The 11,407-nt window shown below is 33.0% G+C and overlaps 1 long non-coding RNA gene across 1 annotated transcript; it reads left to right on the top strand.

Annotated features, from left to right (window-relative positions):
• Positions 1-5,340: 5,340 nt before the first annotated feature.
• LOC136830921 (uncharacterized) lies at positions 5,341-10,559 on the top strand. The gene is made up of 3 exons (XR_010850761.1): positions 5,341-5,380; positions 6,344-6,416; positions 10,202-10,559. It is a non-coding gene; the product is annotated as an uncharacterized lncRNA (long non-coding RNA).
• Positions 10,560-11,407: the final 848 nt, after the last annotated feature.

Here is an 11,407-nt window from a genome sequence, read left to right as displayed (position 1 = left end):
CCCACATTAAAATCTTTGTAAACCTTTCAGTTAAAAGAGGGTATATTATTGGTTACACGGAGCTTGATTAATTTAACTTTTTTTCCACTTCCCACAGGAAATAGGTCTTCGTAAGGAGTTGATTTTTTCCCTTATGAAATTCAGGATATCGTTACAGGCTCATGAGCGTTATGTCGTTTACTGTAATATTTAATTTATAGAATTTCTGAATAGTGTCCTCTGCGTGTTTTATAGACTACCTAGGAAATATGTCAGCAAACCTGCTAAGTTTCTGATAGAGTAAAAATGAACGCCACTTAATTTCACAAAACTGGGAGTCAGAGAATGCCTTTCTTATGGGTTATGGCGAGTCCGTAGAAATATGGTAAAGAGTTCTTGGCGAATCCAGGTAAAAAAGTCACAGGTAAAAAAGTCACAGGTAAAAAAGTCATGCTTAGGGCGCCGATGATGACCGAGTAGGACTTCCCCTAACTACTGAACAAGATAATCACGACGATGTAAACTATATTGACCGGAGATCGTTGAGGACATGGAATCGATAGTTACAAAATTTATACTTGTTAGGCAACTATCCATAGTAAATCAACCTCCGAATTACCTTAAAACTACTGAATGTTCATTTTAAGATTGACTTTTCGCTTCTGCTTAATTAATTTTGACTATTTTAATAGTTCATTGTATATATGAAGTATGTTTTTTAACATGCGAAAGCTCATATTATTACATTTGCGTATGTATATACAGCTATGGATTTCGTAATCACCATAAATTCTTTAATATTTTACTATATCCTTCTGAATGAACATACTCGACAAAAGCCGAGGAAGAAATACCAGTGAGGTTTATGCCCTGGGGAGGTGAAACCCAACAGCTGGTAGATCTATGTCCAAGGAGATGAATAAATACCAATGTGGATTATGACCACACCCAGATCAGTTTTCCTTATCCAGAATTTTGAAAAAAGACTGAATGTAGAAGTGAGAAAATATGTCATTTTCATTTTATCCAGTCTCATTACTTTCTCCCTTTTTTGTGTGTCATGAAAAAAACGAGAAAGTGATGAAACTGGATAAAATAAAAATGAAAATGACTATGAACCATCACAACTATAATTCGTTTCACTTAAAAATTCATGTACAGGCTCTGGAAACAAGCAAGGGCTTTGTTTTTTTCCAACTGGAGCAGTTATCATCACTTCCTCATCTCGTATTGAACAAATAAAAACCCGCAAATTCGTATCACCACCTTTTGTGTAATGCGAGTGAGTTACGAATTACAGCAATTTGCTGTTTCCCAAGCCGAAACTATTATTGGTTCATTGTTTATGTCCGACTGCTACAACGGTAAATGAAAAATGAATATTCAGTAGTTTTAAGGTAATTCAGAGGTTGATATGCTATGGATAGTTGCCTAACAAGTATAAATTTTGTGACTATCGAGTCCATGTCCTCAACGATCTCCGGTCAATATAGTCTATATATATCGTCGTGATTGTCTTGTTCAGTAGTTAGAGGAAGTCCTATTCGGTCAGCATCGGCGCCCTAAGCATGACTTTTTTCTTTGACTTTTTTACCTGTGACTTTTTCACTTGGATTCGTCAACAACTCTTTACCATATTTCTACGGACTCGCCAAAACCCATAAGAAAGGCATTCTCTCACTCCCAGTTTTGTGAAATTAAATCTCGTTCATTTTTACTCTATCAGAAACTTAGCAGGTTTGCTGACACATTTCCTAGGTAGTTTATAAAACACGCAGAGGACTCTATTCAGAAATTCTACAAATTAAATACTGCAGTGAACGACATAACGCTCATAAGCCAGGACGCGGAATCATTATTCACAAAGGTTCCTGTAAACGACATCCTGAACTTCATAAGGGAAAAAATCTACTCCTTACGAAGACCTGTTTCCTCTGGGCAATGAAAAAAAAATTAATCAAGCTCCCTGTAACCAATAACATGCCCTCTTTTAACTGAAAGGTTTACAAAGATTTTAATGTGGGATAGGCAGCCTGCTATTCCTCTTTAAGCCAATGTCTGCATGTACTTTAATGACTCGGTCGCAAAGTGGTTTTGGTGCGACACGTTGATAACATTTTCACGTTCTGCAATAATAGTTGAGAAGATTTTGGTATCTATTTGCAGCAAAGTGAATTCACTTCTAGCATTGCGTTCAAAACTGAGTGAGAAAAGGACAGGAACTAGCCTTCTTAGATACTCGTATATCAAAAGGGAATCATTCAAGTACAGTTCCAACGTCTATAGAAGACCAGCGTTCTCTATTTCCTGCATTCATTTCCTAGCTATCATTCCATTGCAATACCAACGAAGACTGAGGTATCAGTGTAATTTTTTTTCTCGGAGGACCAGGAACGTGTTCTGACGGTTACATAGACAAAGGCGTCGATTTCATCTGTAAACAACTCAACCAGCTGCCTCACTATGACGGCGGAAAAGCCGTCAACCAAGCCAGTAAGACAGATCTCTCTTCAAACCAATGGGCATAACAAAATAAGGGATATACCAGCAAAATAAAACCCTGCGGAGAGGTATTAAGAACATGTCTATAGGGACTTCGAACCTGACGACCCTTCTGCTTTCATGTCAAAGAATCGTCGAGAATGCTCTTATTAATGTCCATCAAAATAAAAGAGAATTATACGTATACAGCAGAGTTGATAACAACTTACACCTTAATTGATGGGTCTTTGGTCAGAAGTCACTGCACATCACCCGTGGTCAAAAGTACAACATTGTTTCTAAATAAAGCAACGTTTCGAATACCACTGGTAACGAATCACTTATCAGTTATAATTCCTCTGGTTGTAAGCTGTTCGTGAGGTATAATGAATTTGACACTAAACGGTATTTGTGGCTAAATATTTGTGTGAGCATATATATATATATATATATATATATATATATATATATATATATATATATATATATATATATATATATATATATATATATATATATATATATATATATATATATATATATATATATATATATATATATATATATATATATATATAATATATATATATATATATATATATATATATATATATATATATATATAACCCTCGGTATATATATATATATAATTATATATATATATATACAAATTTATAATATATGATGGTATATATATATATATATATATTCTAATATATATATAACCTATATATATATATATATATATATATATATGTATATATATATATATATTGAGATCTATATATAAATATATATTATCATAATACCTATTGGATATACATAATTATATATATATATATATATATATATATATAATATTATATATTATATATATATATATATAATATATATATATATATATTATATATATATATATATATAATTATATATAATATATATATATATATATATATATATATATATATATATATATATATATATATATATATATATATATATATATATATATATATATATATATATATATATATATATATATATATAATATATACATAATTAGGCGACATGAACACACATTAGCGCGAAGGTGGACCATGGAAATGTACTCATCTCAACATAATTCTTTATTTCCAACGTTTCGTAGTAAAAAGCTTTATTACATCATCAGGGAATCTGTTAAATAAGGAATAAAATTACTTTAAAAATTGCTCTAAAAATCAATAAAACTCATAAAATACTTCACAGTTAGATACAAGATTAAAAAAACGAAAAAAAAACAAAAAAGACATAAAAGCAAAATCAAAGACCGCTAACCAACCTTATACCAAGAAGGCAGAAGACAGAATGCATAAATAAACAGTTAACTCAGGTACAGATGAGTGGAGGAGGTCTGGGTATTTAACTGGGGAACTAGTTGTTTAATAAATAATGATTCCAGGATAGGCAGTTGGCATGCATTAGTTGTTTGGCCTATGATACAGAAATCGTTTCTATCAATATAAGTTTTACAAATTTTCGAATGGTTTCTTATGCTTGAATGCTCGGGATTGGAGAGCCTACAGCCAGTCCGAAAACTTAATCCCCGATGAGAGTCGATTCTGACCCTCAGTAACCTCCTCGTGGATCCAGCATTGTCCCAGAGTTACACTAAGGGCAAGTATACTTATATACCACGTTAGAGGTCAAAAGAGGGTTTAATCGATCTTTGTATCTGAAAAAGGAAGCAATCGTTAGTGGATTTTTAGGGATTAATTTCAAATTAATGGCACTATAATGTTTATGAACAATTTGCGCGAACCGTTGTCGAAAAGAATCATGTAAAAATGGAAATTTGGCATAAAAAGCTAATTTTGGTACTGTACAAGGTTTGACGATATTCATGAATTGTTTGTTAAGGAACAAACGGAGCTTTTTAAAAAACAAGTTCTGTGGGAAGCAGTTATTCACAAAATATTCAGAAAGGAAACCAATTTCTTGATGGAAGGATTGCCAGTTCGATGTAATAAAAAACGCCCTGTGGAGGAGAGTAAAAATAGAGTTCAGTTTAAAATCATAAAAACTATCGATATTATCTTACATAAACTTTTTCCTGAACCAGACTCTGTTTTTAACAATTTTAATCGTACGTCTTTTAAAACTCTTTTAGAACTGGCAGTGCTGGACACTGCCTTTGTTTTTGGTGGCAAACTTTTTAAACAAACTGACGGTGTAGCCATGGGCTCTCCTTTGGGTCCTACTTTTGCCAACATCTTCATGTGCTCGCTGGAAGCTTTCATGTTAGACGAATGTCCACTTGGGTTCCACCCACTCCAGGCTTTGTACGATGAACGATGGGATGAACACGATACAGTATACTAAAGTGCACTAGTAAAAAGTAATATTCATGAACTCTTATGCACAAGCACTGCTGAAAACAACTGCAACAACTATAATAATAATAATAATAATAATAATAATAATAATAATAATAATAATAATAATAATAATAATAATATAATTCCAGATAAAGATCAAACACCGATACGTAATTCAGGTAGTTTGCTAAAAAGGAAGAGTAAATGGCAAAAATCCCTAATAATAATAATAATAATAATAATAATAATAATAATAATAATAATAATAGTAATTTCTGTCGATTTTCTGATCGTCGCCTTCTTCGGTAGCGAAAGGGCGATAAAATGACGTCCCACAAACAGGCAGTTGCAGCGGTCGTTGGCTGTTATCCTCAAGAACAGCTTGTTTCTTTGTTGTTGAGTCTCCGGCTTGGTAAGACAGGTTTCGTTGATGCTATCTCGATTTTCTCGTTCATTTGCTTTTAGGATCTCGGTCGTATTGTTCTGGACTGGAGGATCGTTGGTTTCGCGTTGTTTGGTGTTATGTTGATTCCCTCTCTGACGGGCCCTTGTACGTTTTCAAAGTAAGGTGACTTATATTTTATAGCTGTTTTCTCGTCAGTATCTGTAGCTCCTGCAGAATAGGAGAATAGTTCTTTTTTAAATTTGCTTTCTTTCAGGCGGTATTTTGTTGTATAGTCTTGGTGCGTAGTGTACAAATGCTCTCAAGCCTGATTTATTTGTTCTAGGTTCAAATCATTTATTTGCTTGACTTCCATTTCTGTTTACAATATTTATTTGAGGTCCAGAGAAGCTTAAGCTGTTTGTTAGATATGTCGTATCGTGAATAGACTTTGCTAGATTTTAGGCGTGAAGGCATGCTTGAAGGTATGTTGGGTTGGCGAGTGGATACTATTGCCAATTTTGCCTTTAATATTTCTCAAATATTTAAACTGTAGTACTTGAGCTATGACATATAGTTGTCGTATGAGAGTTTTCCGTTTGCGGGTTTTGTATTTTCAAATATTGGTATTTCGATTCTTTGTTGTAAATTCCTACAATAATTGTTCAAAATTGTTTAAGTGTTGTTGTAGATTGCCTTTCAACATAGTATTTAAGACTTTCGAAGCTTATTTGTTACTAAGCTGAACTAATTTGCTTTGAGTGGTAATTTTGTGCAATCTGAACCATACCAGCAATCTTAGGCAGTTCTACGGGTATTTTAATTTTAACTTTATACTGTGATAGAGCAAGTCTTACGATGCAATAGGGTTTAAAGTTTCTTGAGGATTGGAGGCCTAACTTGACTACCATAGCCTTCCTAATATGGGGTATATTAAGTTGATTTAAACTTAATTATTGTAGGCTTAAGTGGCAATAAACTAGTAATAACGCTTATCAGTATTTATAAAGCCTTGCTTGCTGCTCCTTGTTTTAGTATTTTAAAACTTATCAGATGGCCCCAGCTGATTGTAACCAATAGTCAGCTTTTGGTACTTTAACTTGCTAGAACATTTTGGGCCTTAATATATATTTTCTTATTTCAGGTCAGGGTGTCGTTAAATAAGCGTGCTACAGTGAGTTATTGAATTGTCTTGGATGACTAAACAGGATTAATGGGCGAGTTAAGTATTTTTCTTGTTTAAGTTGAGTGACTTGAGCAACTCCCCGAACTATTCGTAGCTTAATTTATTCGGAATCAAAACTCTTAAGTTTTCATTTTAAGTTTAGGCTTTGTTTTAATGCTTTTGGCTTATTTTTTCAGATTCAAAACCTTAGTTTTGAGAATTTTTTTTTTTTTACCTTCAGTTGCAAAAGTTAAAATATAACTTTTCCAGCTTTGAACATTTCAAGAAATTTTAATTTTGTTTCAGCTTCAGATATTTTTGTTATAAAGTATTTAATTTTTATTATTGATTATTAGTTTAGTTATATTTTAGCATCAAAAGTTGGTTTAAAGTGTGTGTGGAAGTTTGTTGGTTTAAAGTGTGTGTGGAAGTTTGTTGGTTTAAAGTGTGTGTGGAAGTTTGTTGGTTTAAAGTGTGTGTGGAAGTTTGTTGGTTTAAAGTGTGTGTGGAAGTTTGTTGGTTTAAAGTGTGTGTGTGGAACTGGTTTAATATGTCAAGTGTGTGTGAAGTTTGTTGGTTTAAAATGTGTGTGTGGAAGTTTGTTGGTTTAAAGTGTGTGTGTGTGTGGAAGTTTGTTGGTTTAAAGTGTGTGTGTGTGTGGAAGTTTGTTGGTTTAAAGTGTGTGTGTGTGGAAGTTTGTTGGTTTAAAGTGTGTGTGTGTGAAGTTTGGTTTAAAGTTGTAAAGTTTGTGTGAGTAAATTTGTAATTTTTTTGGGATTTTTAAAAATGTGTGTGTTGTGGAAGTTTGTTGGTTTAAACTTTGTATTTTGGTTTTAAACTTTGTGCTTTGTTTTTGAAAGTCTTGTAATTTCAGCTTTGTTTTTAAAGTTTGTTTAAAAAAGTGTGGAAGGTTGTTGAAAGTTTGTGAGTAAATTTATTTTTTAGTGGATTTAAACTTTATTTTAAACTTTGTTGCTTTATGTGTTGTGATTTTTAATTTCAAGTGTAATTTTGTTTTTAAATTGTAAGGTTTAGTAAAAAGTGTCTATTTTTGGTTTAAAGTTTTTAAGTTTTTGAATTTGTTGGTTTAAATTTTTAAAAAGCTCTTGAGTAATTATTTCAACTGCAAAGTTTGGTTTGTAATTAAATAACAGTTTGTAGAAAATGTTTTAGTTTTTTTAAAGGATTTAAACTTTATATTTTTTAAACTTTATATTTATTTAAACTTTGTAATAAACTTTGTATTTATTTAAACTTTGTATTTATTTAAACTTTTGTCTTATTTAAATTTTGTTTGTGTTTGATCTTGTAATTTCAGCTAAATTTGTTTTGTTTAAAAAGTAATTGAAAGTAAAAATTGTTTTTTTTAGCGTCTAAAGTCTAATTTAAATTGTTTTATGTGTGGAATTAAATTTTGTTTTTTAGAATTGTAAGGTTTAAAAGTGTCTATTTTGGAATTTTTAAGTTTTTGAATGTTGACAATTTTTAAAGCTCTTGAGTAATTATTTCAACTGCAAAAGTTTGGTTTGCATTTAAATAAGCCTAAATTGTTTTGCGTCTAAAGTCTAACTGTTGGTTTTTTGCGTGTGTGTGGAAGTTTGTTGGTTTAAAGTGTAAAGTAACAAAGTTTTTAGAGTCTAAAGTAACTAATTTTTTGAAAGTAACAGTTTGTAAAGTAAAACTAAATTTTTTGTGGATTTAAAGTTTATATTTATTTAAACTTTGCGTTTGATTTAAACTTTGTAAATTTAAACTTTGCGTTTTGATCTTGTAATTTGAGTTTTGTTTGTTTTAAAGTGTGTAAAGGTATTTGAAAGTTTGAAGTTTTAATTTTTTTAGCGTCTAAAGTCTATATTTAAACTTTTGCTTGTGGTTTGACCTTGAATTTCAGCTAAATTTGTTTTTTAGAATTGTAAGTTTAACTAAATTTTGAATTTTTAAGTTTTGAATGTTGAAATTTTAAATTGATTATGCAAAAGTTTGAAGTTTAATTTAAAGAAATTGTTTTGCGTCTAAAGTCTAACTAAATTGTTTTGCGTCTAAAGTCTAACTAAATTGTTTTGCGTCTAAAGTCTAACTAAATTGTTTTGCGTCTAAAGTCTAACTAAATTGTTTTGCGTCTAAAGTCTAACTAAATTGATTTGCGTCTGAAGTCTAACTAAATTGTTTTGCGTCTAAAGTCTAACTAAAATGATTTGCGTCTAAAGTCTAACTAAAATGATTTGCGTCTGAAGTCTAACTAAAATGATTTGCGTCTGAAGTCTAACTAAAATGATTTGCGTCTGAAGTCTAACTAAAATGATTTGCGTCTAAAGTCTAACTAAAATGATTTGCGTCTAAAGTCTAACTAAAATGATTAGCGTCTAAAGTCTAACTAAAATGATTTGCGTCTAAAGTCTAACTAAAATGATTTGCGTCTAAAGTCTAACTAAAATGATTTGCGTCTAAAGTCTAACTAAAATGATTTGCGTCTAAATCAAGTTATTCTTTGACCACTTCCGAAGTCCACCTTTGCCGGGGTGGCGACGCCACCTGCCAGGCAAAGGTGGACTTTAATGTTGTGCATGGTGACTTGGTCACCATGCACAACAGGAAGTTCATAAACAGGCATGGTGACTTGCGTCACCATGCACAATAGGGATTTCAAACAAACTAACTTCTTAGGTTAGAACTGAAAGGTTGATAGTTTTCGTGTAGCTAGGACTTAACGGGAAGTTAGATACGGAACTTTTAATATAGGATAGGCTAGAATAGGATGAAGAACGTGCTGATTTTATATAGATGGAGGGGCTAGGATAAAGGTAATAAATGCTAAAGTCTCTTGAGGATGCTGGGAATAGAATGGGCTAAATAATGCTTTAGTCAGACCTAGGGAGACATTTGACAGTGCAGTTAATAGCAGAGGGTATCACAGTACTTTAGCCCTTTGTTTGGTCTTGAGTTGGAAGTTCTAACGTATTAGTGGAGCTGAGAGTAGGGTAGGGTAACTCTTACATACTTTAGGAACTTAGAATTTCATTCGCACTAGTAAATAGGAACTAGACAGGTAATAGGTGGATCTTAACGATTTTCTAAGAGGCCTAGATCTTGGGATGTTAAAGAATTTTTTGACACTGATGTCGTGGACTTGTCAGGTATTTTGATAAGCTGGTTAATAGTGGAAATTTTAATTCAAATTTTTGCAGTCTTGTTAACGTCGTTCCGTCAATGCGCTCTAACAACCCCACCCTCCCCTCTTACTCTTCAAGCAAAGCCTTTCATGTTAGGAAATATTTCAAGATTGCATTGCATATTTTCATTGACCCCTACCTTCATCCACCTTTCCTCCAGCACCGAAGCTTGCTTCGGGAACCCCTTTCTTATTCTGAATTCCCCAACTTAAATTTTTTGCCCTGTGGGGTTGTGCAGTTTCAGTTCCCTTAAGACTGTATATTAAAGGACGAAAGTTGCCAGATAGTAGTTTGCATGGCATGGCACCTTTCATAGTTATGTAACACTAAAGTTGGATGCGATTGTTTCAGTGTAAGATTGGTGCCCTATTAAATATATCTTAGACTGGCATTCTCTATCATGATGTCTTTTTGGGAGTTTGAAGGAACAATGGTAGTAATATATGGGATTAATGCGAAAGTTGATGGCAGTTTGAAGTAACAATAATACTAATACATGGGATTGTTAATGGGAAAGTTTACTCATACGATACAGTATTAATTATAATAACCTTGGAATAGCTGCTGGGACTAACTGAACGGGCTATTTTCTCTTTTAAGAGGGTAGGTTGTGTCATGGAAACTTCGTATATTCTAAAATCAAACAAACTACTCTTCTTATGCACAGGCTCTTGGTGTAGCTGCAGCAGACCATAACATCGACACTAATACTAATGGAAAGCAATGCTTTTCGTTAAGGCTGAATATCCTGTGAGGATTCGAAGCGCTCTGAATTTGGTTACCCAGACTACAAGAACTCAACTTGTAGACGCTGTATGTCCTGTGAAGGTTCGAAGCGCACTAAATTCGGTTACCCTGACAACTAGAACTCAACTTGTAGACGCTGTGCATACCCTGTGAGGATTAGAAGTCCTCTAAATTCGGTTACACAGACAACTAGAACTTTGTAGATGCTGTGCTCTACCTACTATTCAGTCTTTTAATCTGACTACTTGGATATGTAATAGTATTTACATGTATGAAGACCAGCTTAATATATACAGTATATGTCTGTAAACCTTTGTCCATTTCTTTAACCCAAAAATGTCATGTGATTGGGTAGACTTTGTAATACTCCTTGAAAGACAAAGAATGTCCTATGAAAAAAAGGGAATGATAGTTACTGATTGGTTGGTTAACAGACAGAAGTAAGATGGGGAAATTGATATGAGAAATGAGGTAACTGAAATAATGGTGTTTACTTGCTATAGTCTATGCAGATTTAAACTTCTATTCAGCGAAGTGATAAGGTATTTTGACCCCTCTGACAGAAATAATTAAGATTCCTTATGATCTGGAGATCGCATTCGGCTGAGGACACTTGGGAGGGTGACTTGAGCGATAATAGTTGGAATTGAAAATTCACTGACATGAGATAACGCCAAGAAAATATTTTAAGGATCTTCCGGGGGTTGAATTGAGTCCAAATTGGTATGTAAGGGGTTATAATTAGTTGGTGAAAAAGTTAAGCAGGCAGTAAATTCTCAATACTGATAGCGTAATTTGCCCCGAATTGTTGAAGTTACTGTGACTGTCGATGGTTACTACAACACAGGCTTTAGCGTTGGACTCGTATGTATCGGGTAAGTGAGGCGATAGAAATGTAGGATTCTGCATTATGCATTGTTTAATTAGTTTATGGCCTTGTCTCTGGCTCTAAAGTTTTTGAATGTTAAAATTGCTCAAAGGGTTTCGTGAGGATGGTGTTGTGCTTCAGGTCCTTAATTTTGGCAATCTCTTTGTAATACTTGCGAGGCAACTGGGTTCGCTTTAAACTGAGGGCGGCAGGACAAAAACTTAAGAAAAATCGGTCTTCCTTTTATCCTGCATCGCT

This window comes from Macrobrachium rosenbergii, chromosome 4 (genome assembly GCF_040412425.1).
Source record: "Macrobrachium rosenbergii isolate ZJJX-2024 chromosome 4, ASM4041242v1, whole genome shotgun sequence".
Taxonomy (NCBI): domain Eukaryota; kingdom Metazoa; phylum Arthropoda; class Malacostraca; order Decapoda; family Palaemonidae; genus Macrobrachium; species Macrobrachium rosenbergii.
Note: the sequence above shows the minus strand (reverse complement) of the source record. Positions and strands in the feature narration are given on the sequence as shown.